The following is a 16,363-nucleotide window of genomic DNA, read 5'->3' as shown; positions in this document are numbered from 1 at the left end:
GTTTTAAGATGAAAAAGAAGAGTTAAATGGTTTTGGTTCGATTTTCAATTTTTGTGAAGCTTTTGCACTGAAGTTTTCATAGCCTGATTTTTTTGCCTGTGAAGAAAGACCATGTCAGATAATATCAGCGAAGAACAAAATAAGGAGACAATTGCTAGATTATGGTCTAACTTGAAAAGAAAAGGTGATGGGAAATGTTATTGTCCCTGCAAAATTTGTAAGGGCTTAAAGACTAGAAGACTTCTAATCAAAACAACTAAGAAACATTGTAGGCAGCATGGTCACATTGAAGGGGACATAATTATCATCCATTGGTAAGTTGTTCATTATATCGTTTTAACAATTTATATACATAAGAAATCACTTGATAATGAGATCATGATCACGGTTTATTTATGTATATCAATTTTATATAGGTGGAGCACCCTGGAGCACATGGTATGGATCAACAAAACCCTGAGAATATGGTTTTCGAAGTGGAGGAACATGGAGGTGTGAATATCGAAGCTGAAGATAATGATCCCATGGAAGATGACGATCATGCACCAGAAAACACAATTGAAGATGATGGTACAAATACATTGATCCATGACACGTTTAGTACTGGCACAACTGATCATGATGATTAGGATGACCTTGATGTTCATGATTTACCTCTTCTTGAGAAGGCATATGAGCCCCTTTACAAAGGCTCCCAAACAACTCTTCTCTCTGTTGTATTGTTGTTAGTGAACTTGAAGGTTATGAATGGTTTATCCAACATAACAATCTCACGTATGTTAAGGTGTGTCATACATGTCATTACAGTTAATAAATGGTGAATCATGTACCATAAATATTCTTTATATTAACACCTCAAACTTTTTTTTTTGCTATAGATTGATAGGTGAGTTTTTCTTACCCCCATCAAATATTCTACCTTGCTCATATCGAGAATTATCTGCCATTATGAAAGATATTGGAATGGAGTATCAAACAATAGATGCTTGTCCCAATGATCATATTATATATCATAAACAACATGAATTTGGAACAGAATGCCCTAAATGTCATATCAGTAGATATCGAACAGATCAAATAACAAAAAAGGTACCTTGCAAGGTTCTTCGTTATATTCCCATTATTCCACGTATGCAACGATTATTCAGGTGCACTAGCTTGGCATGAATTATGGATTACCATGCACGCAATAGAAGTCGAGATGACATTATTCGAATGCCTACAGATGGTTCAACATTTATGGACATAGAAGAAAAGTGGCCACACTTTAAAGAAGAACCTCGTAATCTCAGGCTTTCATTGGCAGCGGATGATGTCAATCCATTTGGAGAGTTGAGATCTGTTTACTCGGTGTGGCCTATTTTTGTTATCAACAATAATATTCCTCCATGGATGTCAATAAAGAGGGAGCACATAATGTTGGCAATGATTGTTCCAGGTATTTTATCATTTAATAGTCATCTACATTTAATTATAAATATTGCAGTAAAATGGTCATAATAATTATGTAATGTTTTTGTTCATTCCACTAGGCAAGTACCAAGTTAAAGATATGAATGTATATATTGAGCCTCTTATCGACGAGTTGCTGGAGTTATGGAATGGTGTGACCATGTATGACATCTCTAGACCAATAGGACAAAGACAATTTCAATTCCATGCAATGCTTGTATGGACAATACATGATGCCCCAGGGCTAACACATTTTTGTGGTACGTTATAGTGTTGAAGTTGCGCATGATAATTATAATTATAAAAATTAATAGATTTAATAGAATTATACATTATCTTGTAGGTCTTCGAACAAAGGGAAAATTTACATTTCTAGTTTGTGGTCCAAAGATGAAATCCCGTCATTCAAAAAGTTTAGGAAAGTAGGTGTTTGATGAGTATAGGAACTTCCTTCACAAAAATCATAAGTACCGGAATACTGAAAAACATCTTTTCAATGGGAAAGAAGAGACTACATCAAAGCCACGAAGAATGACTCCTCACTTATGGAAGTTGGAATATAATAGAATTAATCGTCAAGGTAATGTCATTCCATCTAATGGTTTATGTTTGGAATTTGAATTTTTCTATCATGTTTTGTTTACTGATGATGTAATTGATGATACTGAAGGTCGTCAAGGCATGGATGGCCGCCTTCCAAAGGGACTAAAAAGTTATCCCAGACAATTCAGTAGGTTGCCTTACTACGAGCAGCTACAAATTGTGCATTTGTTTGATACAATGCATATTGGAAAGAATATAACAGAGACATTATGGAAAATTTTGGATGGAAGGCATGACAAAGAAAAAATTGTCAAAATTTGTAGTGACATTGTGGAATCCAATCATGCAATGAAAAATGTCATTCAATCAAATAGCAATGGAGATCGGATTAATATAAGTGCCCTTCCTTGGTTATTAACGGAGTAGCAAAGCAATTCTATAAAAGAAGTCATACGAAAAATTCGATTTCCCACAGGATTTGCTGCGAACATAAACAATCTCATATCAAAGAAGAGTGAATTTGGGCCAGGGATGAAAACGCATGATTGGCATACCTTCATTAGGGTAATTTGCATTCTTGTGTATTTACTATATATTTGTATACTGCACATGTACTTTTCATTGTATTATGTTAGAAAACAATGAAAAGATCATTTTATAATTGTTGCAGTATGTTCTACCTCTATCTCTCCTAGACCACTTCGACAATAATATCAAGCAAGTCATATATGATCTTGGAAAATAAATGAGGTAAGTAGTGATATTTGTTCAATTTGTTGTATAGATATTATATTTGCCATTTGTTTTACTTGTTATGCAATATATTGTATATTATTTTGTAAAGTCTCGTTTATATATTTTTGCATCTTCAATCTCTTTTAGGTGGCTGTCATCTAAAGAAATCCACAAGGAAGATATAAAATATTGGAAGAGAAAAATCCCTCATCTAATGTGTGAAATGCAAAAGTGTCTACCTTCAACTTTTTTCAATGCACAAGAACACTACCTCATACACCAAGTTGAGGAGATCGAATTGTGTGGACCTGTACACACTAGGTCAATGTGGATGGTTGAGAGGCACTTGAAATTTTTGAAGGCTTTGGTTCAACAAAGAGCACATCCTGAGGGTTCTATGGTGGAGGGATATATGGTATACCAAACTATGGTGTACATTACTGAATATCTTCCTAAGTTTGCAGCAAAAATCCACGTAGATCGCATTTGGGATCCCAACCCCATTAATAAATTCGAAGGGGAGCACTTGATGGGGAAAGGCAGATTGAAGAAAGTGAGAGGTAATTATAAGATGTTATTGTAGTAAATTAATTCTTCATCTTCTAAATAAATCAGTTGTAAGTGGTCTATTAATTATTTGTACAGTTGGTCGGGAGTGGGATGCGCTACATTTGTATATTGCAAACAATCTTGATTGGATGACGGTGTGGATTGAATGATGTCAACATTCTGGTCGCACATTAACATGGGATGGTGTCGCTTCATTGGTTAAAGAAGCTCATCGTAATGGAGATTCCAATGTTACACAAAGGGAAATTGATTTAGCATATGGTTTAAGAGATCAACAGGTACACATAATTTTATTAATCACCCGTATGTTTATCAACTCATGATGCAATAATTTTAATATGTTAGACATATTGCAGGTCAAACACCACAAGGCTATGTGCTGCAATGGTCATAAATTTGGCATCAAATAGTTGGATGACATGAAGAAAACTTGTGATTATGGGATAACTGCAGTCTTTGAGGTGACCAATATTTCATCTAGAAATGACATACATCCTCAAGTGTCTCAAAATTGATACTATGGCATTTTGGATGATATACTTGAGTGTGACTTTAATTCCTTCAAATTAGTTCTGTTTGTCGTCAAATGGTATAGGCTACGACTGAATAAAAATGATCCTGATAGAACTGTTATCAAACATGATAATGAATTTACAATGGTTAATACAAGGTCGTTTGAACAAGTTGGGGATGAGCCCTATGTTCTTCCAAGTCAATGTGAGCAGGTATTTTACTCGGAGGTTCCACATAAACTGAGTTGGTCATTTGTTGTTAGACATGATCCAAGAGGATGGCCGATAATGTATAATGTGATGGAAGAAGAAGATACCGAAGAAGTAGAAGATGATATAGATGATCACGATCTACAGTTACTCGATGATGTTCCTGATGGAAATGTACACGAAGAAGAAGCTGATGATGATGATGGTGCTGCTGCTGATGATGATGGTGATGGTGATGGTGATGGTGATGGTGATGGTGATGGTGATGGTGATGGTGATGGTGATGGTGATGGTGATGGTGATGGTGATGGTGATGGTGATGGTGATGGTGATGGTGATGACGATGACGATGACGAACACAATGATGATGACGATGAGGAGGAGGAGGAGGAGGATGATGATGATGATGATGATGATGATGATGATGATGATGATGATGATGATGATGATGATGATGATGATGATGGTCATGATGATGAGTTGGATGAAGAAGAAGATCAATGACATGAATGAAATGTATGAGATGCGATTATTATATTATCTATTTAATATTGATATCTTGATAGAAATTGATTTGACTTATATGGTTACATAAATAATTCATATGTTTTGAATTCTAATGCCATTACTTAATTAATTCATGATGCACCTCTAGCTATGTGATAGAAGAATTGATTCCCTTGAAGATACAGAAGGTTCCAGGTACTTTAAAAATATTATTATATATAGTCTAATTGTAATTTACTTACTGATCACTCATTTTGGACTAATGATCCCATGTTTTTTTTGCAGGAAATGATATTTTTTATAAAAATCTTAATGACATTTCATTGCAGATATTTGGGCCCACCATACGTAAAAGGTGGAACATCATACGTGAACTAACCCTTATCCACTATTTTGATTTCATATCATTGCTAGAATAGTTTTCCTTTTATCCATTTCTTGAACTATATTCAAAGGTAGCTTCAGTTTCTTTCTAAATCTAACAGGTTTGTTTTTGCTTTAAAGGTGGAATGACCAAGAAAAAAAGTTAAAAGATGAACTCACAAACCGTATGGTAGGGTTGTTTGGAAATGACACATTCGACAAGACTAAGCTCCTGGAAAAAGCTAGCACATATCTAAAGTATGCGAGGGACCAATACAGGACACATTTAGAGAAGAACGTAAAGTATGAGCGTCCCCCCATGATTCCAGAGAGGGAGTGGAAGGACCTGACGCCAGGAGAAGGTATGTGATACTATTAAGAATGTGAATATGTACTAATTATTCATTATATTTATATAATCTAACATATTTCAAACTTTTCATAGATTGAGTGACACGTCAAAGGCAACCAAGGCAAGACAAGAAAAGCATGGGCAACACAAACTCGGCTCTGGTGGTTATATGAAACTTGCCGCATGAATTGTAAGAATCAGTAAATTAAGTATCACATCAAAATATTTATAAATTGTAAACAATTTTTTTTTGATCAAACAATACAAGCAAAATTCACAATACTAAGCAAAAATGCAGGGCTTTGAATTCAATAGAGCGCCCACAGAAGATGACAAGAGAATTGGCTACCAGCAAGGCTATATAGCCGTGGCTGAACGGCTATGAGAATTGAGTGGGCAAACATGAGATTCTGATGCATCTGTCACAACGGTAATTAAGGTAAATGAAAATTATTTCAAATTGAATACTTAACCAATAATCTATTTGATGTTAAGTTTCAACATAAAGTGACTATTTTTTTTAAAAATAAGCAAGCAATGATAACACTGCATGTGACATTGGAATGCAACATGATAATCGTGGAACAGAACCTGTACATGAAGGTCCGGATGTGCATCCTAGTAGTGGAGGTATTCATTTGCTATTCAATTTTTTTTATGTAATTATTAATACAATTAAACATCTTAAATTGAAAATTAGTGTAGTAATTAATGTAACCTTTATTATTAATATTTTAGAGCATGTCGTCGATGGTGACCAAGTGGAGCATGATCCGGGTAGACAACATCAGGAATGTGATGTTCCCCAATTAGGTAAAGAGGACCACTATTATTCCTTTAAACAAATTTAATTGCAATTGGTGTATTGATTAATGCAACGTTTCGTATTTCAACTCCAGAGGATCTAGAGGGTGCTCAACATGTTGAGGTTGAGGCTAGACACAATGATGTGGAAGATGATGTGGCCCCATCAGGTAAAGAGTGTAACGGTTGTGTTCTTTAAATTAATGAAATACTTGTAACAATAATAAAAAAATGTTTTGAATTTAACCCAATTCTTTGTTATTGTAGAGGACCCCCCCTTTGGTTCCGCATCCTCATCGTTTGTATAGGACTAGGCATACATCAAGAGCATGAGAAGAGGGCAAAACATCCGAAGATGGGGGAAATGATGAAGAAACCGATGTTCCACTTAGTCTTTTCATAGCTTCAAAGAAAAAACAAAGAAAGAAATGATTGTAATCTACCTTATTTGATAATGACTGATTTTTATGTGTAATGAATGTAATTATGTGCTAATGAATGTTCATGAATGATATGTGTTGATGATTATTGATGAATGTTGCGTTTTAATGAAAGTTAATGAATTTTATGTGTTAATGAACGTTATGTGATAATGAATGAATGTTAGATGTTAACGAGGAATTTAGAGTGATGTTGGGGGGGGGGGGGGGGGGAGGGGCCAAATGAGCTTCCACCTTCACGTGGTTGGCCTTGTTAAGTAGAGAATATTAAACTATTCTCGAAACAAAGCAAAGCTCAATAAGATGTGAAATGTTTGAAAGGTGAGAGTCCACAAACAGATGTGAAATGTTTAAGTAGGCCTCCCAATGAAGTGGATCTCATAGACACAAAGAATCCTATATAGAGAATCATTGAGAGCCCTTGAAGAAGCAAATTTGAACTTCGATGAAGCAATACATGATGGAGGAATATCTTGCAAGAGGAAATCAAAGTCATTATGGTGTCATCTAGATCTGAAATGTGGTCTACTTTTCAAAAAAGTAAAGATGCTTGATATGAATGTGTCCTAGTGGGGTGAATCTAGAAGACATATAATCCTATTGCAAAGAATCATGGAAAGTTCTAGAAGAAGCAACTTTTAATTCTGAAGTAGCAACGTGTACAAGAGATGTTCTCATTTGTAGATGGAGTATCAAGAGGAGGATCACTACTCCATGGACCATGTCATTGTTGTTAAATACCTACGCTTTTGTTCATACTCACTTGGTGTAGGAATGAATTCAACGAGATAGGGTAGGAGATCCTACATAATGTAATTGTGGTTTCCCCATCAACCTCTACCATTGTGATTAAAGGGGTCTCAATCATAGAAGGGTGGATAAGGTAGCATGGATAGGGAGGGCAGGTACAAGTTTACCCACTAAGCACACCACCTCATATGGATGTCGGACTGCCACATGGGGCCAAGAGGGATGGTATATCCGCTCTTGGGCTTAGCATGTGGACAACTTTGGGTGCCCTATCATGTTTCTCATCCAAGCCCTATTATGGTTTAACTCCAATTATGCATTATAGATATTGTGTAGTTCACACAAAATTGAAATAGTTATGAATATATGCTATCTAAACCTAGTTGAAATGGTTGCTCTATGAATTATACTTTCAATACTTGTCTAACATGATTGAAGGTTTTATCTAACATGATTGCAGGTTTCAAAAATTATTCTAATACCCTGATGGTATTGTTTCTTCATTGGGACTACTCACATGCATTCGAGAACTGCTAAACTATCATATTCACATAATATTGTCTCAATAATAAAAAGAGAACCCTAGGTCATCTTTTCCATTATATGCTTTTGATCTTGCAACTCTGCGACTGCAAATAAGATTTTAGTGGGATTCTAGGACTTCTCCTATGTTTTGATTTTTGCTTTCTCCATTGGGGCTATATTGTTCTAGGGTCTTAAACTAAGACAGTGATTGTCTCCTGTAGCTTCATCCCTAGTTGTCATTTGTATAATTTGATGCCAATAAGGACTAATATGCTGCTCCTTTCAGTGAAGTGTCATAGTTCTTTGGACTGCTCATACCATATTCTAAATTTTTATGAAAACCCTACAATGAATGACTCCTTGACTATCATCATTGTTTGTATCTTACCATTGTGGATTTGAGTCTTTATTTGACTATATGGCTTCTCTCAATAGAAAACTATTTAAGGCATTTGTAACTTCTAATCCATGACTTCTCATCAAGCTTTGGCACATTGAGATTGGAACAAGGATCCTATACACCATCACTAGAGATTATCAACAAGAGAAGATTCACCTATTGATCCTTTGAACTAATAATTCTTGATTGCCTTTTTGACTCATCGTGCTTTGTAATGGTGATTATCTTATTTATGGCTTGATGGATATTGATCTCTCTCTCACAAGTGTTTCAACTAATCTTTGATGAATACAATCCCTTCTTTTTTGTTGAGTGCAAATATCATGAATGCATTTATTTTTCTTAACTATCCATAATGACATTTTCAAATATCTGAGACTACACTTAGGCCTGTTGTCTCTTGATTCTTCATTGGATTGTGGTTTCTTTGATAGTTCTTTGTAGCTTTATCTTTGAATGGTCACTGTCTTATTTGTAGCTTTGTATTTCCTTTATGGTGGCAGACCTCATGCAATGTTTTCACCTTTAAAACCAACACTAAACCTTTCAACAACCATCTTCATAGGTAGTTTGATATCAAATTGTGATACAACATTAATCATTTCACCACTGTTATCAATTATATTTTTGCATGCTCAGTGTCCATGCCTTCATTATGCTTGAGTTGATGACTGTTGCAACTTTATTACTGACAAATCTGCTTCATGATGTCTTGTATGCATATGACATAATGCTAACCTATTTATCAGTGCTATAGACTTTTCACTTTGTGTCATGGCATCCTTTTATCTTTCATCAAGATCTGGGGGTGAAGAAAATAATTATGACACTAAATACCTATGACCTTGCACTATGAACTGCCCTTGCACATCTTGTAGAACTTCATGGGCTATGGAAATACTGTGATTTTGACCTTTCACAGCCTTTTGATTCTTTTTTGGGCTGCTAGATGGTTGTCTCTGATCTGACTATAGACCTTGGTGCTTCATATTTATTGTTCTCTCTTGAAAAGACTCAGATTAGGACCTCTATTCATGCTTTGACAGTGATACTTGACACTGTCATCTCCATATCATGGCCACTGTCATTCATCAAATCTCATATATTGCTGCTCTCAGTCTTATACCTATCAATTATCCATGTTGAAGACTCTCACACACCTTCTAACACTATCTTAGACTTGGCTTTTTCTATTTAATACAACATAAGACTGTAATGAGGCTACTATGTGTCATTGATTTGACAATTTCTAATGTCTGGTAGATGACTTTGATGCTCTCAAATTGTTCTTGAAGCTTATATGGCTTGGTTCTAATCCTTATAAGCTTTTAGACTGATTTAGGCACTATGAGCTCACTGCAAATTTATCATTTATTGGTTGTTCTTTTGTTGATAGTGACATTTATCACTACTTTCATCTGAGGCAATCACTTCTTGACAGTCAAAAGGTTGCCCATCAATTAGTTTTCATTGTCTTTAGCTTCATGAAACCTCTTATTTATTGATAGAGAAACACAATAAATTATTCAATAATCAATCAAACCTACTCAAATAAAGAAGGAGCTTCTTCTAAAGTTGAGAATGATCCCATACTCTAAGAAGAGGATTTCCATTTCTTATCCATGTTGATTGTTACAAGTCCTATGAGCTGTTCACGTGGCTATAATAGTGAATGTTACTACAAAAATTCTAAAATCCACCTTTCTATTTCAATGTAACCCTATAACTTGTAATTATCTGTTGTGATTGTCTTTGTGTTTTGAACTGTAAAAAAACTCTTATCATTGTCTTTTTAATTCAAAACCCTTCTTCATTACAAGCTCTAAGTAATATATTCCTTGCTATACTTATGATTATCTATTAATGCTATTCAAGAATTGGGGAAAACCTAGACACTATTATCAAAGTCTAAACCTTCTAACAAACTACTCTACTAGTCCTTACTGTCATTGTTATTTTGGTGGAGGCTGGACTATACTTCATTTGAAACAAACAAACCATCCATACAAATCATGCTTTCTCAAAAATGTGAAATCCTAGACTAGAGTAAAGAAGATAGCTAGCCTAGACATGAAATGATTTGAATGTTCCAAACACGTAGCTACTCTTTGTTAGAATTTCCCTTCTAATTTTGCAACATGTCATGGTTCTCCTTCTACGTGGCTGTCATACTGCACCTTCAACTAGAGCTTACCAAACTGAATACTAGGGTTTTCTCCCATCAAAAGTGGAGTCCTCTACCAATGAACTCAAGATCCTCATCTTTACCACAGGTTTATCTTGAATTTTGATTGACCTTAGTTAGAATGGGCATTGAATAGTCTAAGAAAATTACCTCCAAAATGTTAAACTCAAACTTCAACTCATGAATTATAAGGCCACACAAGTTTTTATTTCTCTTTTGATGAAAGTTTAGCTCCCCACTTTAAAGATTTTGACAGTATTACCATAAAACAAATGTGACACCTTTGAATAAATTAAGGCTTTAAAAACCTTAATAAAACTTGGAATGAGCCTGAAGCTTAGAATATGAAAAATAACTCTAACAAAGAAGCCTATAGAAAATGTGTTCCACAACAGAAAGGTAGATTCAAATTCAATTTTGACATTGCTCCAAAGGACAACCCAGGTATTGCAAGAAGTGGAGGACTCATTATGGATAGTGAATGTAAAGCCCTTCGCATTATTAAGCTTTAGCCCTCCACTTTGGCATTAGGGGACTAGAGATAGAAGAATGCTCACTCCTTGTGATCAAAGGAATGTAAAAGAAGGGAGTGACTAGCAGGAGGTTATATAATATTAGAACAATATCAGTGCTAAGCACATACATAACTTTGCACATTGTTATGAATAGGCAAAGTTGGCAAACAAACCAGCGGAACTCCTTGTCTCCAAAGGAACCCTTCAAAGCAATCAAATAATTTACTAACATCATTACAAAACTGTCCAAAAGCAAACACTGGATTTCACTTATAAGATGAATAATTTCAATAATTTGAGCGAACAACCATCTATGAGTTCATCGCCTTCATTCTTCATCATTTTGATGTCTTTTGTACATTGGAAGGTAATTCTTGACCACCATACCTCAATTTTGACCTATGCTACCATAAAACCCTACAACCTAGTCATGTTTACAATTGAGATCTTGGTGACTTGATCACTTAATACAGCTTAATCATGTAGGTCTCATCTAACTCCAACTCCAACACTTAAGAAAATCAACCCTAGCAACCAAGTACTTTGGGAAATATCTTGCAACTTGACAACATGGGTAATGATGGAGGAATGGAAGGTGAGACCTATAGAGGTGAGAGAGAGAGAGAGGGTGAGAGGAAGAGATAATGACCTGGAGAGGGTAGAGAAAGAGAAGTAGAGAGGGAGAGAAGAAGAGAGGGATGGAGAAAGAGACCTAGAGAGGGGAGAGAGAAGAGAGATACTAGAGAGGGGTAGAGAAGAGAGATAGAAGAGAGATACCAATGTCAATCTTTTTCTATAAATTTTTTTTCGAAAAATCGGCCTACCGTCGGAATTCTGACATCAAAGGGTAAAAATTATGATAGAGGAGTGTCGTCGGATGCACAACATCCTCATTGGAACTCTCCTAGAGGCCGTCGTAATTCCGACACAAAAGGGTTAAAATTACGACGGCCTCCAGGAGAGTTCCGACAAAGATGCTGTGCATCCGACAACACTCCTCTGTCAGAATTTTTGCCCTTTGATGTCAGAATTCTGACGGTAGGTCGAGATCGCGACGGTATTCTTTCTGGGTATGAACACCCATGGCGGCCGTCGGAAAGGTTGGAGCTGATGTTGGAATTGCGACGACCACAAGGATAGTCGGAACTTCTGACAAAAAGTTTTTGACAACTTTTTTTGTCGGTAGTGCGACAAAATTGCGTTAGAATGCCGACGATTTGCCGTCGAAATTTTGACTCGAATGTACTAGTGTAGAAATGACATAATTGTGTTGGCATTTTTTTTGGTATTTGTAGAAACAAAAAATTAATGTGATTGGCAAATTTTTTGAAATCAACCAAAATCGGTATGAAAATGTTGGTGAATATATATCTTAAAGTATATAAAATATTATTGTTTGCAATTTTTTTTTTGTATTCAAATTTCTTTTGGCAAATCATGCATATCTTAAAATTAAGAGAATTGTTTTAATTTGGCAAATTAGGCCTTGATATAAAACAAATAAAATAATTTTACTAGCAAATTTTTCATGAAGATTCTTTCAAAGAGTTGGTTTCAACTTTATTTGACAATGGAAAGGGTCAAGAAGCTTTACACTATTAACTTTATCACATTTGAATCGATGGTTAGTGTGATCCAAAGATGCCAACACAGAAAGAACTCAAAAATTCCTAAAGCCACAAGGAAAATTCAAGGTGGTGTCAACTATATAGTTAGCCCTAATAGTACATAGAATAGAACAATGCAAAGCTAGTAGTATTGTTGTTGGATGTATTTAAAAGATCAATTTAGTCAATACACCTAGGAAGGTGTTAGTGTGGCTATAACTATAAAACAATTCGAAAGGGAAATAAGGTGAATAAGAAGGTGGGACCTACAATAGCATCAACATCTTGGTAAATAACAACACTTATTATTAGATGGACAATAAATGAATGATAAGGTTTTGGATTGATAAGTCAAAAAAAAGATAAAGATTATTTCATTATTAACTAAAAATAATAAGGTTACCAAGCATTATGAGTGTGACTACAGTCATAAAATGGTTGGGACTTGTAGTTTCCTTATAGGATTACACCAGCCATGAATTAGACTATGCAAATCTAGTCACTTCATGGTCTAGTTTAAAGGAGATTTGTATAACTTGGTGATTTCATTATAGAGTTATTAAGTGTATAAGTTGCTCTTTCCACTTCTCTTTCTCCTTCCTCTTTGTCCCTTGTTTATATTTATTTTTCCTTTCCTTTGTCCCTTTTCAATATTTCTTTTCTCTAGATTATAATAGGTTCAATTTAGGAGTAGACTTAGGTTTTCTTTACTTAATTTGAACCTTAGTAAAATAAAACTTGTGTAAATCTTTCTTAGGACCCTGAACTAGGTAAATATAAATTTTAAAGAGAATTTATTTTTTAAGAGATTTTAAATATACACTAAACATATTGGTGTGGTTTTTGTCCTATTAATAGTTGTGTTTTAACATAGTCAAACTTATTATGCTCATCTAAGTAATGATAAAAATAATTAAACTATTAATGAACCATTTAGACATGTTTTACTATTCTCAAACCTATCAATTATATCATATCAAGAGCTTAATTATTTTTTTAGGTTATTCAAACTTCTTTTACATTTTTTATCATCATTTCTATAACTTGATTTGTATCTCATTATCTCCAAAATGAGTTTTCAAAGCATGTTAGGGATAAAGATTAGCTTAATTGAGAGAATGAGTGAATGAGATAGCCTCTTTAACTATTTAACTAATATATTTTTATATTAATCATGGCAAAATTTCATCCCAAGGGTGAAATGATGTGAGATACAAGCACTTAAAAAAGTTATTCATATTGGCTCCCAAAAGTGTTCATAAATATTTCACATGAAAAAGATGTGGAAATTTTAAATATCAAGCATCATAGATGAGCTACTAGTATAGTTAACATCTAGCTAAATTTTGTTAGTTTGATTCCATTTATAATAATTACTAAAAAACTTAAATTAGAAATTAAGATAATGATCATAAATTAGTGAAAAAGTGAACTAATGATGGTTCTTTATTTTGATATTAGTTTAGTTGTGCTTCATTTATATATTATAATATCATACAAAGACAAACTACATTCCACTCATATTACACCCATAAAATAATATAAATGTTATACAATAACTTTAAAATAATAATGATGATAGCTACATAAAAGTATAAAAAATAGTTGTAGTTTCATCACCACTCAATGGTTATGTCTCCCAGTCAACATTGCCACACCAATTTTTCAAATTCCCCCCTCCTGCTCGTGGATTCTTCTCTTTCTCTCAACCTAGTGGTTGAATTGGAACCTACGATGGATCCTTTTGATGTTGAAGTTGCTCCTAATGAGTCCTCTAGTATTTTTGTTTTAGCTTCAGGTTCTTCTCATTAGGTGGTTGATGGGCAGGTTTCTTCCTCCTTTGCTAGGGCTTGTAGTATTGGAGCTTCCATTTTCCTTGACAAGACTTGTTCGGGTGCTTCTAGTGGTGCTGATAACCCTATTTCCCTTGCCTCGTGTTAGAGAACCTATGCTAACTTGCTAAGAAAAATATTACTAGCCTCTTCTCAGGCTAGGGTTTCCTCCTAGAGGCTACGCCCTTCCTTTTCTCCTCTACCTCTCCCAAGGTTGTGTTAGGACAGGCAGTTATTAACAATAAGATTTTTTTCTCTAAATTGGGCTTGGTTGGTAGATTTTGTAGCTTGTGGCCTTCTTTGATAGATTTGAAGCACTGGACCTCCACTCATTGGCTCCTTTTGGTGGACAATAAGATAGAAATTTACCCTTGTACTAGGGGTTTCTTTTTTGTTGGTCTCGAATCTTTTGATGATAGGGATGCTATTCTTGAGGTTTATTCTTGGTCTTGGGGCTCACACCCTCTCGTATTGCATCCTTGGTTGCCCTCCTTTAACCCTCTTAAGGAATCAACTGATGTTACCCTTTTTTGGGTGATATTTCCTTATCTCTCTTTACAATTTTGGTGTAAATATACCTATGAGGCAATTGGTAATGCTTTCGGTTGGTTCCTTCAAGTGGATACATCTATTAATAACTTTACCCATAACTCCTATGCTCAAGTTCTTGTTGACATTGATCTATCAAAATATCCTCTAGCTAATATTATCTTTTAGGTTAATGATAGATCTTGGTGCCAACTAGTGGACTATCAAGGAATCCCCTTTTGTTGTAGGTTCTATTTTGCTACCAGACATTTGGCCTCAAAGTGCTCATGGGTAGTCTTCCTTAACTTGGTGGAAGAATTTTGTTCGTGACCACCTTACTATTTGTTTTGTTTCTATTTGAGATGAAGATGCTATTTTAGAGGATTTATAAATTCATGTACCCTCTCCTCCTGGTTCCACTGTGGTGCTTGAGGATTTTTATCCTCTCTATCCCATTACAGATTTAATTGCTGATGTTGTTTGCTAGTCTAAATCTAACAAAATGATATATGTTGTTTGTAGATATTCCTTTGCTATTCCTTCAATCGACAACAAAATAAATGAGATTGTTGGTAGAGTTTATTCCATTTTTTCTCCAATTGACGCTTGCCAACGATATGTTGTAGACATAGTTCCTAAGAACCACTATGGTGTTATTATTTCTTTTTCTATTTCTTTTGATGCTGGCGTTAGAGTTCCTTATAAAATTTTTGATGGTATTGATGCTGCCACTAATTATGTTTATCCTTTTAACTATATTTCTAATGAACCACCCTTTTCTGTGGTTCAACACCATTTGGATTGTATTGATGGATCTACCTGGATAATTGTTCATCGTAGGAAGAAATCTTATATGTCATCTTCTTCTAAGATAAGGATGCAAGATGTATAGTTCCAAATATCTAGATTTTAAAATAATTTGTTACTCTTTTGGTCGCAACTTTTCTATTTCATTGCTGGTAGCCATGTTCTACAAATTTTTATGACTGATTTTGTTCTAGTTTGTGTTTTTGATGGTTGATGACTAATCTGTTATGTATTGGGGCCCTTTCCCCACTAAATTTAATAAAAAAAATAAGAGGATAAAGTAGAGAGAAGTGTGTAGGGGATAAACATGTATGGCCTATAATTTTACACTACTTTAAGCTCTGGTATCATAAGCATACATTAAATTTAAAATTTAAAATTTAAATCTCTATTGTTGTGATTACTTCAATACATGTCAATTTTTAAAGATTTAATATTTATTTTTCTTGATGCCTAACCAAGAATGATCAATATAAGTAATGCTAGTAAGACACCATTATTATAGAGTAGGAAATATTTGATATTATTATTAAAGATTGTTAAACAATACTTACTAGATACAATAAAAATATAAAACTCCTGTGCTTATTGATTTTCTTGGTACTTGAGAAACTCTAATAGGCAGGGAACCTACACATGAATAGTTTATTTCAAATAAATATATGAGAAACCCTAGAGAATTAAAACTTCATCTTCTATCTCACACCTAACACTGATTTAATAAAA

The sequence above is a fragment of the Cryptomeria japonica genome, chromosome 8 (assembly GCF_030272615.1).
Source record: "Cryptomeria japonica chromosome 8, Sugi_1.0, whole genome shotgun sequence".
Lineage (NCBI taxonomy): Eukaryota > Viridiplantae > Streptophyta > Pinopsida > Cupressales > Cupressaceae > Cryptomeria > Cryptomeria japonica.
Note: the sequence above shows the minus strand (reverse complement) of the source record.